Source organism: Chiloscyllium plagiosum, unplaced genomic scaffold (assembly GCF_037043375.1).
Source record: "Chiloscyllium plagiosum isolate Xiang-an unplaced genomic scaffold, Cpla_swu_hap1 HiC_scaffold_14, whole genome shotgun sequence".
Taxonomy (NCBI): Eukaryota; Metazoa; Chordata; class Chondrichthyes; order Orectolobiformes; family Hemiscylliidae; genus Chiloscyllium; species Chiloscyllium plagiosum.
Genome location: NW_028270152.1, coordinates 92,809,184 through 92,831,331, shown reverse-complemented (window position 1 = coordinate 92,831,331; position 22,148 = coordinate 92,809,184).

Genomic DNA, 22,148 nt, shown 5'->3' with positions numbered 1-22,148 from the left:
AAATATCTCCAAAGAATCACCACTCTCTGACTGAAGATATTCCTGCACGTCTCATTTCCAAATTGTTATCGCTTCACTTTGTCTCTGTGGCCTCGGGTTCTAGTGTGTCATAGTGGTTGAAACATCTTTGCCACATTGGCTCTGCACAGGCCTCTCAGCACTCTGTAAATTTCAAATAAATTGAGTCATTGACTCAGACATCATTGAAACAGACTGCTGTTCCAAACAGTGCATGCTACCATTTACCAAAACTAACCTAGTACCAACTACGTGTACAGGGCTCATATCTCTCTTAACATGTCCTATTCATGCACTTATCTAAGTGTCTTTTAAATGTTATAACTTTATCCACATTCCTACTTCCTCTAGAACTTTGCACAGGAAACATACCGTGTAAAGTAAAACAAAGTGAACCTCATGTCTTTTTTTCACTTTTGTCCTCACAACTTCAAAATACTCCCACGAGTCCTGAAATACCCCAAAGAAGGAAAGCACCGTTGCAGTTGAGCTAATCTGCACGCCTCAGGATTTTTAAAAACATTTATATGGTAAACGTCAGCCTCCTATGCTCCTTTGAAAGAAGTCCCAGCCGATCCAGCCTCCCCTTACAGCTCAATCCCTTCATTCCAAGCAACATACTGGTAAATCCCTTCTTAACTCTGTCCAGCTTAATATTCTTCTTTGTCTGACTTGGAAACCATAACATAGACACAATACTACAGAAGATGCCTCGCCAACATCCTATACAACCTCAGGATAACGCCCCAACTTCAACACTAAAAACTGAGCAACGCATGAAAGCGTTCTAACAGCATTTCAACGAAGCTGACGATATGTGACACGACTTCCAAAGTCCATTCCGTGACCTATTCACGTGTCTATTGCGCAGGATATTCAAAGCAGTACTTGTAATTGTAGAAGTGCTACATCCCTTGCCCGTACACTACAGAATTGACCGTAGTGTTAGGTAAGGGGTAAATGTAGGGGTATGGTGGGTTTCGCTTCGGCGGGTCGGTGTGGACTTGTTGGGCCGAAGTGCCTGTTTCCACACTGTAATGTAATCTAATCTAATCTAATAATCTAATCTAATCCCTTCATAACTCAAACTGCAGTACGTTACAATTGTTCAAGGTAATTTCTCTTTACCATTCATTTAATCATATACCCGAATGTTCAATGCCTCTTTTAATCTTCTATAACCTCAGATAACCTTCTTCTCTGTCGACTGTACCACCATGATGAGTTGTAGCGCCCCTCAGCACAGAAACAGGCCGTTTGGTGCAAACTTGTACATACTGATCATAATGCCGGTCCACATTAAACGCATTTCTCTGCACTTGGACCATATCATTCTAATCCTTTGCTATCCATGTATTTGTCCAAAAGCTTTTTTAAATGTTCTTCGTGTACACACAAAGACTTATGCTGTCATCTCATGAAATGCATGTCGCTCATGTTAGTGTCAACCACAAACTGATGATCCCTGCCTTCCATATTGTCATCTAAAACATTTACACCAGTCACAAACAAAGGAGCCATCACTGATCCCTGTGGAACACTGCCGGTCACAAACCTCCAGTCTGATAAACAACACACCAAAACCTCACCCTTTCTCTTGTTGTTAATTGAATTTTGTATCCAATTTGCAAACTCACTGTGAACCACATCTGATCTAACTTTACTCGTTAGTCTTCCATGTCGAATCTAGTTAAACGCTTTCCTAAAGCCTAAGTAAGCAAAGATATTTGTTCTTGCCTCATCAATCCTCTTGCCTACTTGATCAAAACCTCACAAATTTGTGAGACCCAGTTTCCACCTCATTAAACCATGCTGATGATCCCCTATATTTCCTGGACTCTGAAAATGTTATCTTCCAAAACCACCTCAAAAAACTTGCGAACTATCAATTTCAACCTCACAAGCCTGGAGATTCCAGTCTTTTCCCTGTATCCATTCTTCAACAAGGTTCGTCAATGTCCAGTCATTTTACGGGCGGCACGGTGGCACAGTGGTTAGCACTGCTGCCTCACAGCGCCTGAGACCTGGTTTCAATTCCCGCCTCAGGCGACTGACTGTGTGGAGTTTGTACGTTCTCCCCGTGTCTGCGTGGGTGCTCCGGTTTCCTCCCACAGTCCAAAAATGTGCTGGTTAGGTGAATTGGCCACGGTAAATTGCCCGTAGTGTTAGGTAAGGGGTAAATGTAGGGGTATGGGTGGGTTGCGCTTCGGCGGTTCGGTGTGGACTTGTTGGGCCGAAGGGCCTGTTTCCACACTGTAATGTAATGTAATCTAATCTAATCTAAATCACTCCCATATTTAGAGATGACACAATTATTTCAGCAAGGAGTCTTGCAATTTCCGCGCTTACCTCCCATAATGCTTTGGGATTCAGTACAAACACAGGGAAAACCTCGATGCACAGAAAAATAGTTACCCCGTGCTGTAATCTGTGAAAATTCGATCGTCAAAACGTTTCCCAAAGGTCACGATTTAAAGGGAAAATTATCAACTTTTTTCTTTATGTCTAACAGAGAATGAAAACTAACAACTATTTACAACTAGTTTCTCTTAAACCCATCTTTTACCTTCCACTCCGCAATAATATTCCGATTCTAAAAGATTCCCGATAATGATTTAAAAAGTAATCATGGTTCAAAACCACTCAGATTTTTCAAGTCTCATTTTGTGGATTTTTCTAGGAAGATTCTCTCCAGGCTTTCCTCGATGTCCTGCCTGCAAACACGTTTCCAGGAAGGTACATTTGTAGGATCTCTTGAGCTGGACGTCTCTGACGCAGTCCTAGCTGTTGAAAATGTCCGGATTTATACCCCAAAACATCGGATTATTTCATTGGCTTTAATATTATCAAAACGTGAAGTTCACACCTGATTTTGATTTCGGATCTTGATTCATAATTTAAGTTGATGGCAATCCAGCTCTGCTGGCTGTTTCGAACAAATGTCACATTGTTCCCTTGGTCAGAACAGGTTGTTCTGTGTCCTTGCAAGCTTTTCAACTCTTCTTTTCACACCACGTTTATGACAATACACCAGTCCAGGTTTCGGAGTTTTATACGCCTTTTACATTTTCTGAGATGTCCAGCAATTATTTTCCTGTAATATGAAATGTTTATCAGTATGTATTTCCATGATTTCTGTAGCCTCCTTAAGTCTAACATATCCTTGGCGAACAGACTTCCCACACTGAGCTGTTCCACCTTGCTTGAATCCCTCTAAACACTTTCTCTTTGTCTAAACGTCCAAATGTCTTATAAAATAATATAACAGTACCTCTACGTACCAGTTGCTCTAGCAGTTGATTCCATGTGCAAGCCATCCTCTGTGTGAAAAGGATGTCTTTTCATTCGGTGTAAATCTTACGAGGTCTGGAGTCCCGAATCCAAGGGAAAACGAACTTTGCTGTTCGGCTTATCGAGAGCACTCTTGATTTTATGAATCTCTATAAAGTCATCTTCGACCTCAGATGCTGCAGTACGACAAGGCAATGCCTACACAGTCTCTCCTCGTTATATTAAAAATCCAGTCCTGAGAACATGTCGACTTTTTGTTGCATGAGGCCACACAGAGTCGAATGCAATCCAGCCGCTAGAAACATCACCGAATCTCAAATTATTAATGCATGGTCGAATAGTTTCGGAAAAGGTATCGTCCTCTTCATATATGGAGAGTGAACATTTGGTCTCGCTGTCTCCACAATAAAAAAATGATGTGAAAAATTAGTTTCATACCTCGTCCATCATGCCTCCTTTATCTTTCAGGTAATATTTCTCGCGTTGTTCTCTTGCCAGATATGTACTTCTAGACCCTCTTTGGATTATCTTCAGCCCTGGCAGATTAAATTATTTAATATCCTCTCTTTCCTTCCTGTTCTGCATTTTATTGAAGTCCCTACAAGAAATTCACTTAAACCCAGTTGTCTGTCAGATATACGATACTCTTTCGTTTTGATTAGTTCCTCAACACCTTTATTCAACCATGGTCACGTCTTGTGAGTGTCCAGCCTGACAACTTCAGCTCAGGTTGACAGCATATCTGTTATTGGGAACATGTTAGTCTGTTATTAAAGTTGGAATAACAGAGCATTCGAAATGCATTACAGAATAAAATGGATTCCGCACGCCTTTTTGAAGATGAAATCAGACCTAACATGTTTACAAAGTATTGTCAGATCGTTACAAGCACAATACATAAAGGGGAATGCAGTAAATGGAATATATCTGGATTTCTAAAATTATTCAGAACGGTGTTTTTTTACGATAGCACTTCACAAGCATAGAAGCATGAACCCACACAGTTGGGGGTATGTATTAGTCGAGGATTGGGGAATGAATTGAGAGGTGAGTTAATGAGAGCATTTTCATGACGGTAAATTGTAACTTGCAGATGCCCGGAGACAACAATATTGGTGCCAGAGCTGTTGATAACATGTACTAATCATCTGTAAAACGTAAGGTTATGTACTGTTGCTCAGTTTGGAGATGACACAAAATAGATATGGATGCAAGTAATGAGGGTGGCACAGCAACATTCTGGACGGACAGAATCAGGATAAACAAGGGGACAAAAACGTAGCAGCATATAACATGCAAAAAAAGACGTTTATGCGTTTTGGCAGATATAAATATTAAGTGGGGAAATACACAGCACAAAGCATCAGCATACAGAGCACTTCACTTCCTTGTACATGAAATATGAAAAGCTAGCATCCAGTTTCAGCAGGTAATCGGGAAGTCAAATAATTTTGTTTCACTTTATTGAAACGGAATGGGGACATATGTTTTTTTTTTAATACACATGGCATTAGTCAGATCAGAGCTGGATTAATGTGAACAAATTTAGTCCCCCTATTTTAGGAATAGCAGTTCAGGGAAATTTAACACAAATCATCCTGGATATGGGAGAATATTCTCGGGAGATGAAACTGAGAATATTGCCCCTGTACTCATTGGAGTGTAGAATAATGTAACAAGACTTTACTGGGATACATTAGATTATGAAGGAAATGATTGGAATATTTTGGGAGAGAATGATTCGCCTTGTCTGAGAATCGAAGACCCAGATAACATAATCTCAGAGTAAGTAGTAACCTATTTAAGAAAGATGTGGAGTAATTTCTTTCTCTTCGAGCCGACTGAATATGTGAAAGTATTTAGTGCAGTCCGCTCGAGAAATTGGCAGCTCAGTGTATCCAAGATTACACTGAGATTAGGGAGGGTGGTAAAAAAGGAGGGGGTGTGTGGTTGCTAATTAGAAATGGTATAATGGCTGCAGAAAGGCATTTCGAGGGGGATCTGCCTTTGGAGGTAGCATGGGCTGAAGTCAGAAATAGGAAAGGAGCAGTCACCTTGTTGGCTGTTTACTATAGGCCCGCCAATAGCAGCAGAGATGTGGAAAAACAGATTGGGAAACAGATTTTGGAAAGGAGCAGAAGCCACTGGGTAGTAGTCATGGGCGATTTCAACTTCCCAAATATTGATTGGAAGCTCTTTAGATCAAGTAGATTGGACAGGGCGGTGTTTGTGCAGTGCGTCCAGGAAGCTTTTCTAACTCAGTATGTAGATTGTCCGACCAGAGGGGAGGCCATATTGGATTTGGTATTCGGTAACGAACCAGGACAAGTGATGGGCATGTTAGTGGGTGAGCATTTTGATGATCGGTGACCACAATTCTGTGACTTTCACATTGGTTATGGAGATAGAGAGGTGCATGCAACAGGGTAGGTTTCACAATTGGGGGAAGGGTAAATACGATGCTGCAAGACAGGATCTGAGGAGCATAAGTTGGGAGCATAGGATGTCAGGGAAGGATGTCGTTGAAAGGTGGAACTTTTTCAAGGTACAGATACGACGTGTCCTTGATATGTATGTACCTTTCAGGCAGGAAAGATATGGTCGTGTGAGGGAACCTTGGTTGACTAGGGAGGTTGAATATCTAGTAAAGAGGAAGAAGGAGGCTTACATAAGGCTGAGGAAACAAGGTTCAGACAGAGCGTTGGAGGGATACAGGATCGCCAGCAAGGAGCTGAACAAAGGGATTAGGAGAGCTAAGAGAGGACATGAAAAATCTTTGGCGGTAGGATCAAGGATAACCCCAAGGACTTTTATGTGTTTGTGAGAAACATGAGAATGACGAGAACGAGGGGAGGTCCGATCAAGGACAGTAGTGGGAGACTGTGTATTGAGTCGGAAGAGAGAGGAGAGGTCTTGAATAAATACTTTTGTTCAGTATTTACAAATGAGAGGGACCGTATTGTTGAAGAGGAGAGTGTGAAACGGACTGGTAAGCTAGAGGAGATACTTGTTAGGAAGGAAGATGTATTGGGCCTTTTGAAAACCTTGAGGACAGACAAATCCCGCGGGCCTGACGAGATATATTCTAGGATTATGTGGGAAGCAAGAGAGGAAATTGCGGAGCCGTTGGCAATTATCTTTTCTTTTTCACTGTCAACGGGGTTGATACCAGGGGACTGGAGAGTGGCGAATGTTGTGTCTCTGTTCAAAAAAGGGAATAGGGATAACCCCGGGAATTACAGGCCAGTTAGTCTTACTTCGATGGTAAGCAAAGTAATGCAAAGGGTACTGAGGGATAGGATTTATGAGTATCTGGAAAGACACTGCTTGATTAGGGACAGCCAGCACGGATTTGTGAGGGGTAGATCTTGTCTTACAAGTCTTATTGAATTCATTGAGGAGGTGACTAAGCATGTGGATGAGTGTACAGCAGTGGATGCAGTGCACATGGATTTTAGTAAGGCATTTGATAAAGTTCCCCATTGTAGGCTTATGCAGAAAGTCAGGAGGCATGGGATAGTGGGAAATTTGGCCAGTTGGATAGAGAACTGGCAAACCGCTCAAAGTCAGAGAGTGGTGGTAGATGGTAAATATTCTGCCTGGAGCCCAGTTACAAGTGGAGTTCCGCAGGGATCAGTTCTGAGTCCTCTGCTGTTTGTAATTTTTTATTAATGACTTGGAAGAGGGTGTCGAAGTGTGGGTCAGTAAGTTTTGCCGACGATACGAAGATTGGTGGAGTTGTGGATAGTGAGGAGGGCTGTTGTCGGCTGCAAAGGGACTTAAATATGATGCAGAGCTGGGCTGAGGAGTGGCAGATGGAGTCCAACCCTGTCAAGTGTAAGGTTGCCCATTTTGAAAGGACAAATAAGAATGCGGAATGCAGGGTTAACGGTAGGGTTCTTAGTAAGGTGGAGGAGCAGAGGGATCTTGGAGTCTATGTTCATAGCTCTTTGAATGTTGCCACTCAGGTGGATAGAGCTTGTAAGAAGGCCTATGGTGTATTAGCGTTCATTAGCAAAGGGATTGACTTCAAGATTCTTGAGGTGATGTTGCAGCTGTACAGGACCTTGGTAAGGCCACATTTGGAGTAATGTGTGCAGTTCTGGTCGCCTCACGTTCGGAAAGATGTGGAAGCTTTGGAGAGAGTGTAGAGGAGATTTACAAGGATGTTGCCTGGAATGGAGAATATGTCGTACGAGGATAGATCGAGAGTGCTAGGCCTTTTCTCATTAGAAAGGCGAAGGATGAGGGGTTACTTGATAGAGGTTTATAAGATGATCAGGGAAATAGATAGAGTAGACAGTCAGAGACTTTTTTCCCCGGGTACAACAGAGTGTTACAAGGGGACATAAATTTAAGGTGAAGGGTGGAAGGTGTAGGGGGGTTGTCAGGGGTAGGTTCTTTACCCAGAGAGTGGTGGGGGCATGGAATGCGCTGCCTGTGGGAGTGGCAGAGTCAGAATCATTGGTGACCTTTAAGAAGCAATTGGATAGGTACATGGTTAGGTGCTTAAGCTAGGACAAATATTTGGCACAACATCGTGGGCCGAAGGGCCTGTTCAGTGCTGTATTGTTCTATGTTCTATGTTCTAAGACTGTGAGAAACAGGTTTTAATCAGCAAGGTATTCAAAGGCTAGGTGCTATTGCAGGAACGTGAATCTGAGGATTATCAGATCATTTGTAATCTCACTGGATGGTGACAGCAGACTGCACAGGTTGAATTGACGACTTCTGCTCTTGCATCTTATTATCTTTCCTTTCTGGACTATCAATTGCTTCTGTTTTTCCTTTATCAATGAATTTACCGGGCATTAGAAGAAGAAGATTTACAGTGCGAAGGCTTAAAATCAAATATCACTTCAGTATTTGATGGTGTTGTCCAGTTGATTGTTGCCTGAATTATGATTCGCTTTTGAACATGAAAGGGAAAAGCATCATTCACAGTGTGGAGAAGCTGTACACGTGTTGCACGTGTGGGCAGGGCTTCACCAGATAATCTGCCTTGTCAGAATATAAATACAGTCAGACGAGGGAGAGGTCATTCGTCTGTTTCGAGTGTGGGACAGAATTCACTTGATCCACTACGCTGCTGTAACAACAGCAAGTCCGCATAGCGGAAATGTCTTTTAAATGCCCTGAACGTGGGAAGTGGCTTAAAATCTCTGACAATCTGGTGACCCATCAATATGTTGACACTAATGAGAAACGTCATTTACTCCCAAAATGGGCCTGGATTAAAGTGGTTAATTGGACTCTGTGCACCCGTCATCTCACTGTGGGGAGAGGCTGTTCATCTGCACCAGTGTGGGAGGAGATTTGATGTGAAATCCAACCTACTGAAACAATAGCAAATTCACAAGTGAACAAAGTGCCTGGTTTTTACTGTGCTTCATCGTGTGTCAAAGTCTCAACCAAAAGTTTTGGTTTGAATTCCAGCTTACTGTGGAGCTGTTCCAAAGAGTTTAACTGTTTAAGACCATAAGACCATGAGACATAGGAGTGGACGTAAGGCCATTCGGCCCATCGAGTCCACTCCGCCATTCAATCATGGCTGATGCGTATTTCAGCTCCACTTACCAGCGTTCTCCCCGTAGCCCTTAATTCCTCGAGACAGCAAGAATCTATCAATCTCGGCCTTGAAGACATTTAGCGTCCCGGCTTCCACTGCACTCCGTGGCAATGAATTCCACAGGCCCACCACTCTCTGGCTGAAGAAATGTCTCCGCATTTCTGTTCTGAAATGACCCCCTCTAATTCTAAGGCTGTGTCCACGGGTCCTAGTCTCCTCGTTTAGCTGAAACAATTTCCTAGCATCTACCTTTTCCAAGCCATGTATTATTTTGTACGTCTCTATTAAGTCTCCCCTTAATCTTCTAAACTCCAACGAATACAATCCCAGTATCCTCAGCCGTTCCTCATATGTTAGACCTGTCATTCCAGGGATCATCCGTGTGAATCTCCGCTGGACACGTTCCAGTGCCAGTATGTCCTTCCTGAGGTGTGGGGACCAAAACTGGACACAGTACTCCAAATGGGGCCTAACCAGAGCTTTATAAAGTCTTAGTAGTACATCTCTGCTTTTATATTCCAACCCTCTTGAGATAAGAGACAACATTGCATTCGCTTTCTTAATCACGGACTCAACCTGCATGTTTACCTTCAGAGAATCCTCGACTAGCACTCCCAGATCCCTTTGTGCTTTGGCTTTATTAATTTTCTCACCATTTAGAAAGTAGTCTATGCTTTTATTCTTTTTGCCAAAGTGCAAGACCTCGCACTTGCTCACGTTAAATTCCATCAGCCATTTCCTGGACCACTCTCCCAACCTGTCGAGATCCTTTTGTAGCCTCCCCACTTCCTCAGTACTACCTGCCTGTCCACCTAACTTCGTATCATCGGCAAACTTCGCTAGAATGCCCCCGGTTCCCTCATCCAAATCATTAATATATAATGTGAACAGCTGTGGCCCCAGCACCGAACCCTGCGGGACACCGCTCGTCACCGGCTGCCATTCTGAAAAAGAACCTTTTATCCCAACTCTCTGCCTTCTGTTAGACAGCCAATCCTCAATCCATCCCAGCAGCTCACCTCGAACACCATGGGCCCTCACCTTGCTCAGCAGCCTCCCGTGTGGCACATTATCAAAGGCCTTTTGAAAGTCTAGATAGACCACATCCACTGGGTTTCCCTGGTCTAACCTACTTGTTACCTCTTCAAAAAATTCCAACAGGTTTGTCAGGCATGACCTCCCTTTACTGAATCCATGTTGACTTGTTCTAATCAGACTCTGCTCTTCCAAGAATTTAGAAACCTCATCCTTAATGATGGATTCTAGAATTTTACCAACAACCGAGGTTAAGCTGATTGGCCTATAATTTTCCATCTTTTGCCTTGATCCTTTCTTGAACAAGGGGGTTACAACAGCCATCTTCCAATCATCCGGGACCTTTCCTGACTCCAGTGACTCTTGAAAGATCTCAACCAATGCCTCTGTTATTTCCTCAGCCACCTCTCTCAGAACTCTAGGGTGTATCCCATCGGGGCCAGGAGATTTATCAATTTTAAGACTTTTTAACTTTTATAGCACTCTCTCTTTCATAATGGCAACCATACTCAACTCAGCCCCGTGACACCCTTTAATTTTTGGGATATTACTCATGTCTTCCACTGTGAAGACTGACGCAAAGTACTTGTTAAGTTCTCCTGCTATATCCTTATCTCCCATCACTAGGCTTCCTGCATCAGTTTGAAGTGGCCCAATGTCTACTTTTGCCTGTCGTTTGTTTCTTATGTACTGAAAGAAACATTTACTATTATTTCCAATATTACTGGCTAGCCTACCTTCATATTTGATCCTCTCCTTTCTTATTACACTCTTTGTTATCCTCTGTTTGCTTTTGTATCCTTCCCAATCTTCTGATTTCCCACTGTTCTTAGCCACTTTATAGGATCTCTCTTTTTCTTTAATACATTTCCTGACTTCCTTTGTCAGCCAAGGTTGTCTAATCCCTCCCCAGTTAATCTTTCTTTTCTTGGGAATGAACCTCTGTACAGTGTCCTCAATTATACCTACATACCCCTGCCATTTTTGCTCTACTGTCTTCCCGGTTAGCCTCTGCTTCCAGTCTATTTTAGTCAGTTCCTCTCTCATGCCCTCATAATTACCTTTATTCAACTTGAACACCATTACATCCGATTTTGCCTTCTCCCTTTCAAACTCCAGACTGAACTCTATCATATTATGGTCGCTACTTCCTAAGGGTTCCCTTACTTTAAGATCTTTTATAGAGTCTGGTTCATTGCAAAGCACTAGGTCCAGAATAGCCTGCTCTCTTGTGGGCTCCATGACAAGCTGTTCCAAGAAGCCATCCTGTCAGCATTCCATGAATTCCCTTTCTTTAGATCCACTAACAACATTATTTACCCAGTCCACCTGCATATTGAAGTCTCCCATGATCAATGTAACCTTGCCTTTCTGACATGCCTTCTCTATTTCCAGGTACATGTTGCGTCCCTGGTCCTGACCACTGTTAGGAGGTCTATACACAACTCCAATTATGTTTTTTTTGCCTTTGTGGTTCCTCAATTCCACCCACACAGACTCCACATCATCTGACGCTATGTCATTCAATACCATAGATTTAATTTTGTTCTTAACTAACAAGGCAACCCCACCCCCTCTGCCCACCTCTCTGTCTTTTCGATAAGTTGAAAAACCATGGAGGTGTAACTGCCAGTCTTGGCCCCCCTGTAACCAAGTCTCTGTGATGCCTACTACATCATAATCATTCACTATTATCTGTGCCATTAGTTCATCGGCTTTGTTATGTATGCTACGAGCATTCAGGTAAAGTGCCTTAATGCTAACTTCCTTATCATTCGAGATGTTGGAAGTCATATGTCCGAAATTATCCTTGCTTTTTACTACATTCTCGGTCTGCCTCAATTTTAAATCCGCCTGGAAACATGCTATCCTGCTGCTTATCTTGCCATTTACCTCCATACTCCCTGTCGCTTTCACTTTCCCTTCCCCCCAACTCAGAAGTTTAAAGTCCGACTGACCACCCTATTTATCCTCTTCGCTAGAACATTGGTACCTGATCGGTTCAGGTGGAGACCATCCCAACGGTACAGATCCCCCCTGTTCCAAAACTGATGCCAATGCCCCATGAAGTGGAATCCCTCTTTCCCACACCAATCCCTTAGCCACGTGTTTACTTGCCTAATTTTCTTGTCCCTATGCCAATTGGCACGTGGCTCGGGCAGTAATCCGGAGATTATGACCCTTGAGGACCTGTGCTTCAATTTCCTGCCTAGTGCTTCGTAATGTCCAAACAGGTCCTTCACCCTAATCTTGTCTATGTTGTTGGTACCAACGTGGACCACAACAACTGGATCCTCCCGCTCCCGCTCCAATATCCTTTCAAGACGGTCGGAGATGTCTCGCACCCTGGCACCGGGCAGGCAAAACACCATGCGAGACTCCCGATCCGGCTTGCAAAGGATACTATCTGTCCCCCTAATTATAGAATCCCCTATAACCACTACTTGTCTATTAGCTCCCCCCTCTTGAATGGCCTTCTGGACCATGGTGCCTTGGTCAGTTGGCTCATCCTGTCCAGAGCCCTTTTCCTCATCCGAACAGGGAGCAAGAATCTCGTACCTGTTGGACAAGGTCAAGGGCTGAGGCTCCTCCACTACTGAACTCCGGTTCCCCCTACCTGCCTCACTTACAGTCACACTCTTTTGTGCCTGATCACTAGCTGAATGTGAATTACTTAACCTCCCAGGTGTGACTGACTCCTGAAACAAAGCATCCAGGTAACTCTCCCCCTCCCGGATGTGCCGCAGTTTTTGAAGCTCAGATTCCAGATCATCAACTCTGATCCGGAGTTCTTCCAGCAACCAACACTTGCTGCAGATGTGGTCACTGCCGTTCACAATGGGATCAGCCAGCTCCCACATCATACAGCAACAACACATCACCTGCCCAGCCATCTCTGCTTAGTTAGTTAATTAGTTACTTTGTACAAGTATGAATTAGAATACCTTCTGATACCTCTCTGCTATAGTTTTTTTTACCCTAAATAATTAATCGAATGAAACCCATTGTGACTTCCTTCCGATGAAGTTAATAAATTCCTGCAGAAACGAAATGTGCTCCATGTTCTTCCTGATCTACACCAGCTAATACATGCACAACAAATTCTTCAAACTTCAAAGAAGTGCCTGATTTTCTCCACATTGTCCGGACAGGAATGCGTGTGTGACTGAGAAGTCTCAAATGATGCTAACTAATATGCAGTCAGGTGTGGCATGTTGGCGCAATGATCACCACTGCTTTCTCACAGGCCAGGGCCTTTGTTTCAATTGCAGCTTTGGGAGATAGTGTGTGTGTGACGTTTGCACAATCTCTCCATATCCGTTAGGGGATCATTCCCCGGCGCAAAGACGTGCAGGTTACGTGGATTTATCATTGCTAAATTCTTCAGGGACGACTGCGTACGGTAGTTAAACTTGGGAAATGCAGTGTTACAGGAAGAGGGCGAGGGATTATTCCAGGTAGAATAGCATTTAGAACGTAGGTGTGGAATTGTTCGGTAGATTGGCCAGTTTCCATCCTTCAGGGATCCCATGATTCTGTGAGACAAATATCCCACTCTGATTTTATGATTGAATAACAATAACTGAAACATGTCAGAGTGGTTGGGATTAAGACAATGACCTGTGAAATCCGCACAGTGATGTGGTGGGCTTGGGGTGATTGACATTCAAAATTTGTAAGCATTTGTGCTGAACGATTACACCCAGTGGAGAGTGTTATATTGTTGAAAGCACACATGTTCACTTTCAAATTGTGTATTTTCTGAATATTGAAGGATCAAGCAGTGCACGCATTGCTCCCCGACTGAAAGGGCTGGGGACAGGCTGTTCCAAAACAGATAGATGTAACTTTTGTTGGTGAAAACCTGAATTTTGCTAGCTGTTTCAACAGCAACTCAAATTTAACTAATTACATTAAGTTACATCCAGGATCCCAGAAGCTAATGAAATTTCAATTTTCGTTTTGCTTTAGCATCTGGAATCTAATCAAATCATACAAATTGAATGCATCATTGGTGTGTATGTAAAACCAGCATTTGAAAACTAGAGTGAGAGCTATTACTGGAGAGCTAAAACTTTCCTCTCTAAGAAATTAGAACTCACTCTGTATCAAAAAGTACCTTTTTTCAGCAAAACATACATTTTAAAAATGAAACAAGTTGAAACAATTGAGATGAACAGATATAAGTGGAAGACACGGGAGCACATGCAAACTGGGTGGACTTGAGATTACGTTGATATGATGTTAAACAACTGTGTTATTGAAACAGCATGTTAATACGATTCTGTTCAGTTAAAGGAAAGAATGTTTAGTTTGTTCATTGTATTGTTTAGTCGTCGCAATAGAGTCAAATAAAATGTTGTTTTTCTTTATGTAATGGAAATTAGAAATTCTTTGTCACTCACTAATGTTTAAATAGATTCGGAGGTGAGGAGATGTTTTCCGAGTTTTTGCTTTTAATTAACAAGGTGTCCGACGTCCTCGTTGCAACAAGGGTTTTCTTTGATTCCTATTGACTGCAGTTTTGCAAAAGCTCTTCAATGTCTTAGTGAGCCTTAATGTCACGGGCAGACAATCTCACCTTGCCTTTTGATTGCAGTATTTTATCCATGTTGGTTCAATACTGCAATGAGGACAAATGGTAAGTGCCTCTGATGGAACACACAGCATCAGAGAGCTGCTTATTGTTGACTGAGTACAGCCACAAAGCACAGTTATTATTCGCTTCCATCATGTTGCTGATGGTTAAGCGTTGATTGACTGGAGTCAGGGTTGGATTTGTCCTGCTTTTATGGACTCTACACAACTGGACATTTTTTAAAAAACCTGTATTCAGCATGAATGTCGTGGTTACACTTCGCTGCTCTGAACGCGGGAGTAGGGCATTGAGTATGATGATCATCAATCATTGTATCAAAAGGGAAACACAGGCTTGAAGGCCCAAATAGCCGCCCGCTATTCCGATATATCAATGCTGTGGATCTTCGGGGGACGGAGAATTTATATAGAATCTTCCAGAGTCCACATCATTTCATACTTCTGCCTGGAAATAATTGACAATGTTTCAGACTTACCTTGTATACGCATTGTGTTGACGCCACCGTCTGCCCTGTGCCAGAGACAGTCTTTGAGATGAGTAGTTCAGTTCCAGTCTGGCTTGTTATGAATGAGGACAGTGTGAACTTTCTCCAAAGCCTGTCTGCCTGAACACCTGTGACCGCACACATGTGCACTCAATTCTCTCAACTGGGAGGAAGATCAGATACGAATCCAATCCATCTCATTTGAGTGTTTCTTTGATCTGGATGGATTGCATTTGATTCATGAAACGTTTGACCATTCTAATTCTGCGATTGAGTCACTTATTGGTGTCAGGACGTGATTATAAGTGTTCAAATTTAAAGTGCCCCCGGTCAGTCAACATTAAGCCACATCTACAAACGTGCCTCTCATTCACTTCTTTTTGCACTTTGAACCAGCAACTGAGGCATTAGTGAGCAGAACAGTATTCCAGCTCACTTCGAATAGGATGACACTTCCAATGGAATGAAAAGCCAAATTTCAGCTCAAAACACAATTTTTCAATGGAACATTATGCAATGAGGGTGTCAAACTTCCGACCTGAGACTAAAACTCTCTTATTCTCCTGACACTGGCAAGAAGACAACACAGACAAGGTACAATTACATCTCTTGTCAAGGCCAGGTTACCTTTTAAAAACCATACACTGAATTTAATTCAGAGGCATCAGAGGCCACGGCATAAATGCTTCCTCATCAAAAGGTCAGTGGAATCTTTGAGATATATGATAAGGAGACAGTAAAGATTGAGTAACTTTCAGCCCTTCGATGCCGCTCCAACATTTAAAGAAATCATGGCTGATCGGAGGCCAACATCCATTCCCTGCCTTTGGCCCATATCCCTCAAAACTTCAGCTGGAGAAGATAAAATCTCAGCTTTAATGTGAACAAATCGTGCTGAATCCGCTGCCACTTGTATAAGGGAGTTCCAAACATCTGACGAATTCTGTGGGTGAAAGTGCTTCTGAATATGCATCGTGAATGGCTTGACCCTAAATTTAGATTATGGACCGTATCAACTCAGAAATATCTTTGTGAACAGCCGAAGATGCTGTCTAAATGCAAAAGATAGTCTGAGGTTTTAACAAGGTGGAGGATTCCAAAAACTTGGTGTCAGCGATTACCAGCTTTAGACTGCATTTCGTGTAATAGCAGTTGTCCTTGATTAGGGTTCCACTTCCAAAGTATAGGCTGGGACCTTCATTGTCGAAAGGTGGGGCAGTCTTATCCCAGCAATTACATACCCATCTATGTCACCAGGAATCAGCCCTGTGTGCGGATACATGCAAAATAATTCTGCAGTTTGTCTGCCGTTGTCTTCTTATTAATTAGAGTGTCATTTGTGTCTCTCTTTAGAAACACGGACAGACCAAACCGAATGCAATCTATCCGTATGTAACGACACCGTGGTAAACCTTTCTGCGAACTAAACCAAACACACAGAAAATCTCACCTCGTCTCATAATCAGTTCGTGTATCTGTGACAAAGAGTGACCCAAATTCCACAATTTAACAATAGTATATCAATTTTATTCTGTAACTCTAAAACTGAACATTACCAACAAATATTGAAAACTCTAAGTCTCCTTCGATGGGTTTTAATAAATCGGTGCATAATTTAAACTGACTGGTTAAATTGGAACTGATGTGAAATAGTCGGTCTGGATTGTTATTAGACAGAGGAAAAACTGGTGGTGATCGACACTGAGGGATATCACACCACAGACGTTTTGTGAAGGAGAGTCGTAACAGGAAACCTGACGGATTTAAACCCACACTGGTAGCGTCCAAAGGAAAACTGGCAAACGGTTCTGAGAATGTGTTTCGTTTTCAGAAACATCTTTAAGGAGGATACCTTAGAGTGTTTTTTCGACCACCAAAAACATTTCCTGTTAACGATTAAAGGAGCTGTTTTTGCTCTATTGATATATTCAAGATATGGAATAACTATTTAGATGAGCATTTAAAACGCGATAGAACACACAAGGTCAATAATTGGAAACTGGGTTCAGAAGTGCGATGTTAGATGACTGTCATTGATATAATGGACCGAGGGGACAGTCCGATTGCTGCTAAAGCTCAGTGATTCCCCATCATTTTGCAACTGAACACAAAACCAAACGTGTTAAGAAGTAAAGGTGCAAGCATTGCATGCACCTTCGCTTCTGCTATGATTCTTGGGAATCAGCACACACTGCTTTTTCTTGGGTTTGATGCCAAGACAGGAATCCGGATTTAGCATTCTTCTAAACGCTGTGAACATGAACATGAATTCCTGACATTAAGAACAGCAAAGCGAGCAGCACTTCAAGACTCAGTGAGCGTTTTACTTCAGTGAGTAAACTAACTGGGAGAAAGCGGTGTTATCGATTGTCTTGGCCTTCTCAGACTCAGTACTGCAAGAAACAATACTCCTTATGTAAACATACACGTTCGTTGAAGATTTACCTTCTTGCATGCAGAAAGTTTGGTTCTTGGACAGCCAAGGAACAGAGCGCCTCATATCAGAATGCTATTCACACATTTAAGACAGGCATGAGAAAGAATTTCAGAGCAAATTACTGCAGATGCTGAAATCGGTACCGAAAACAATTTTTAAAAATCTGGAAATCTCAGCGGATCAAGAAGCCACGCAGAGATAGGAAGTCAATGTTTCCAGTTTCAGAGCTGATGGGAAGGGAGGAGGTGGCAGTATTTATGCAAAAGTTGGGAGAGAGGGTGGCCTGCTGTATGAGAAAGGATATTACCCTTTCGGGTTATGCAATTGGCAACTGAGAATAACAGAACAATGGTGTGATTGTGAACCCACTCCAACTCCTTCCCTTTCTTTTAGGTTTAGCTGTTACAGTCTCTCTCACCATGACTTTGCCCTTCCCCTACTCCAATAGGACTGTCTGTTCTTTCTAATCTGGCAAGTATCCACACTATTGCTCTGTCATTCTCGCGTGCCAGCCGAATTATGTACATCATGTGCTGTCGGGTCTGGCTCATTAAGTATATCTGAGGCTAAAAGAGACACGGCTTTAATCAAAAAAGTTATGAAGAGTTTTGAAGACGGCCAGTTGTGCAGTTCAGAATTATCCAATCAGACATGAGCTCATTGAATAGCGGAACAGACTCTGGTTGAACGGTCTCTTTCTGCTTCTAAAATTAATTCTGTTTGTATGAATCTGCAAAGATGATCTGGGTAAAGTGTGCCAAGTTAAAAATGTGTGGATCCACTCGGGGCACTGAACCGACGTGAGAAGGCAACACACAAAGAAGAGTCAATTGGGTGATTGATCAGGAGTTGTCAGTATACCAGAGTAAACAGGATAACTGGCCTTCAGGGTTCACATTGATTTAGGCTCCAGTTAGCACACGGTCAGTTCTCACAAACCACCATTGGCCTTCCACATTCCTGTTCTCTCCTCTGTTCTTATTTTGAGCCAAATACACAACAGGCAAAACCTGCGGATTTGCGCCTGTAACATGGAGTGAAGTGATTCTGAATGTTTCACAGCATCATGCTACTTCTAAAGATCAGTAAGTATTTACCATTGATTACTATAAATGGTAACAATTAACAGACCATGACATTGAATGTCATGAATCCTGATGACCTACTAAGATGGAAGATATCTATTTATATCACCCGGGACACAGTGTGATTTAGCATTACATCCTCCCATCTTTTCGGACATGATCCCTTCTTCAGTTTGTGTTTTGTTACACTGACTTGCTTTATGTTATACAGATTGACAATTCATATATGAGCTGGCAGTTTCTCATGTACGAGACCTTCTCTCTCACATGGTAATATACTGGCTCTGTAGCTCAGTGGTTAGAACACTGGTCTTCTAAGTATAAATGCGCTTGAAATAATACATTCCTATCTGTCTTTCTATAGAATTTGAGGAAGACCATTGGGAATGACATTAAGCAGTCGGCTTTAGCAATGTTCCAATGAATCAGAAAGAGCCAGGTCAGTCAGCATAAACTGCAGAGTGACAGGGAATTAATAGGGGAGGTAAACGGACAGGGGAGTGACCAGTTGCTTCCTTTTGCCACGGTAAACATACTCTCCTTTAAAAATCTGACATGGGACAATATAAGCCAAATGGGTGTTGTCCTAATTTCAGGTGGTTGGTCTCTCATCGTGCATTGGTTACACTCCGTGGAATGAGTTTTCATGTTTTGCTCTGTGGGTGAAAATGCGCTTCAACTCCTCAAGGGAGGGTTAACACAACTTACCCATGACAAACTTCACCCTATTATTTGTGTCGTTTAGATTAAAGTATTCGGGGGGGAAATGTAACTAAGATGAAGAATTGGAAAGTCAGAGCATAAAAGGCTACAGGCCAGGGTTGGACAACTGGGATGACGTTGTCATTATGAAACGATGCGACGATGACTGTAGTCATCTGTACTGACACATTGGTTGTGACTGAGCGGTTACAGCGCCATGGTCCGAGTTCCATTCCCCGTCAAAATCCTGGGTGATTTTTGATCCTGACTTGCAGTAAATCTCCAGAAATCATTTATCAACAAGCAGGTGTTTGAATCTGGAAAGCACTGACAGGGTCCGCAGAGGCAGAAACCGACATAACCCTGCAAAGTACTCAGATTTGAACTTGTGATGTAAAGGCATAAAAGGACAAGTGATGGAAAATGGGATGACGATCGTGAAACGGTTGTTTTTGACAAGACCACGTGGAGGAGCTTGAGGGCTGTCGACCCACAAGTACATCCCTGCTCGACAGGTAACTTTGATAGCCTATTGGCTCGGATTTGGCGCTTTCACCACCGCTCCGCAGCTTCAATTCCTCGCCAGTGAATCATCTTCCACTGCTGTGGTGAACCTGGGATTGATGCTGATTTTTCAGGGACATTTATGGAAAAGCTTCTTGCTCTTGCCTATCAGGAATGAAATCCTCATCTCAGTTTCCGAGTAACTCTGCATAGGTTTTTGAAAGCCTACATGCCTTGCAGTCGAGCGAGGTAGGATTCGAATCTCCAAACTCCTGATTCGGAGTTAGGTGTGTTATCCAGTTGCTTTGTGCATGCAGACAGGGGTGGCGAGGATGGAGAAGGCGAGGGGAGAGAAGGCGATGGAGATAGAAGGCGAGCGTGGAGAAGGCGAGGGGAGGGAAGGCGAGGGTGGAGAAGGCGAGGGTGGAGAAGGCGAGGGGAGAGAAGGCGAAGGTGGAGAAGGCGAGTTGGAGAAGGCGAAGGGGTGAGAAGGCGGTGGTGGCGAAGGAGAGGGTGGACAGGCGGGGAGAAGGCGGGGAGTGTAGGCGATGGTGGAGAAGGTTTGGAGGGAATGCGAGAGAGAGAAGGCGGGGGGTGAAGACAGTGGGAGAAGGTGGCAGAGAAGGCGGGGTTTCAAGGTGGGGAGTGAAGGTGAGGGGAGAGAGGGAGGTGGTTAAGGCGAGGGTGGAGACCGCCGGGGACAGAAGGCGGGGGGTAAAGCAGGGGTGAAGCCGAGGGTGGAGAAGGCTGGGGGAGAAAAGGGAGGAAGTGAAGGCGGGGAGAGAAGGTGAGGGGAGAGACGTTTAGGGAAGAAAGCGAGGGGAGAGAAGGCGAGGGTTGTGTGAAGGCGAGGGGATGAAGGCGAGGCGGGTGAGTGAGAGGGTATTTGAAGGTGAGGGAGTGAAGGCGAGAGGTGTGAAGGCGAGTGGAAAAGGCAAGGGAGCATGAAAGCGATGGGTTTGATGGCGAGAGGGTGGAGGCGAGGGGCGGTGAAGGTGAGCGGGGTGAAGGTGAGGAGGTGAAGGCGTGAGCGTGAGGGTCGGGGGAGTGAAGGCAAGGGGGGTTAAAGAGGGCATGAAGGCGAGGGGAGTGATGGCGAGGGGAGCGAAGGCCGGGGTGAGAATGCGAGGTAGAAGATGGGGGGAGAAGGCGAGGGATGAGAAAGCAGGGTGAAAATGCGAGTGTAGAGAAGGCGGGGTTGATAATGCGGGGCTGAAGGTAGGGGATCAAGGCGAGGGTGGAGAAGGCGGGGAGAGAAGGCGGGAGTAAAGGCGGGGAGAGAAGACGAGGTGGGAGAAGGTTCGGGGGAGATGGCCAGGGTGGAGAAGGCAAGGGTGGAGAAGGCGAGGTGGAATAAAATGGCGGGAGAATGCGGGGAGAGAAGATGAGGGTGGTGAAGCCGAGGGTGGAGATGACGGGAGAGAAGGCAAGAGGGAGAAGGCCGGGGAGAAGGCGAGGGTGGAGAAGGCGAGGGTGGAGAAGGCGAGGGGAGAGAAGGCGGGGGAGAAGGCGAGGGAGAGAAGGCAGGCAGAGAAGTCGGGGCGTGAAGGCGGAGGTGAGAATGTGGAGGAGAAGGCGGTGGGGTTGAAGACAGGGAGTGAAGTCGATGGGAGAGAAGGAGCGGTTTAAGGCGAGGGTGGAGAATGCGGGGGAGAGAAGGCGGCGGTGAAAGCGGAGATTGAGGCCGAGGGGGAGAAGACGGGGAGAGAAGTTGGAAGAGAAGGTGGAGGAGAGAGAAGGCGAGGGGGATGACGACGGGGAGAGAGAAGGCGAGGCGTGAAGGCGACTGAGGGTGAAGGCGAGGGTGTGTGTGTAGGTGAGAGGATGGTGAGGGCGAGGGGAGTGAAGGCGAGGAAAGATTAAGATGGGGAGAGAAGGCCGAGGAGAGTAGGTGGGACGGAGAAAGCGAGAGGAGAGAAGTCGAGGGCAAAGAAGGTTAGGGGAGAAGGCGAGGGGAGAGAAGGAAAGGGCGGAGAAGGCGAGGGGATGAAGGCGAGGGGTTGAAGGCAAGGTGGGTAAATGCGAGGTTATTTGAAGGCGAGGGGGGTGAAGGCGAGAGGTGTACAGGCGAGAGGGAAAGGCAAGGGAGCGTGAAGGCGATGGAGTTGAAGACAAGGGGGATTAAGGCGAGGCTGGGTGAAGGCAAGGTGGTGAAGGTGAGGGGGTGAATTCGAGGGGTGTGACGGCGTGGGGTGTTGAGGGCGAGTGGGTTTAGGTGAGGGCTGGTGAAGGTCAGGGGGATTGAAGGCGAGGGACGGTGAAGGCGAGCGGGGTGAAGGTGAGGAGGTGAAGGCGAGGGCGTGAGGGTCAGGGGGTGTGAAGGCAAGGGTGGTTAAAGAGGGCGTGAAGGCGGGGGTGTGATGGCGAGGGGAGCGAAGGCGAGGGTGGAGAAGGCGGGGGTGATAATGTGGGGGTGAAGGTGG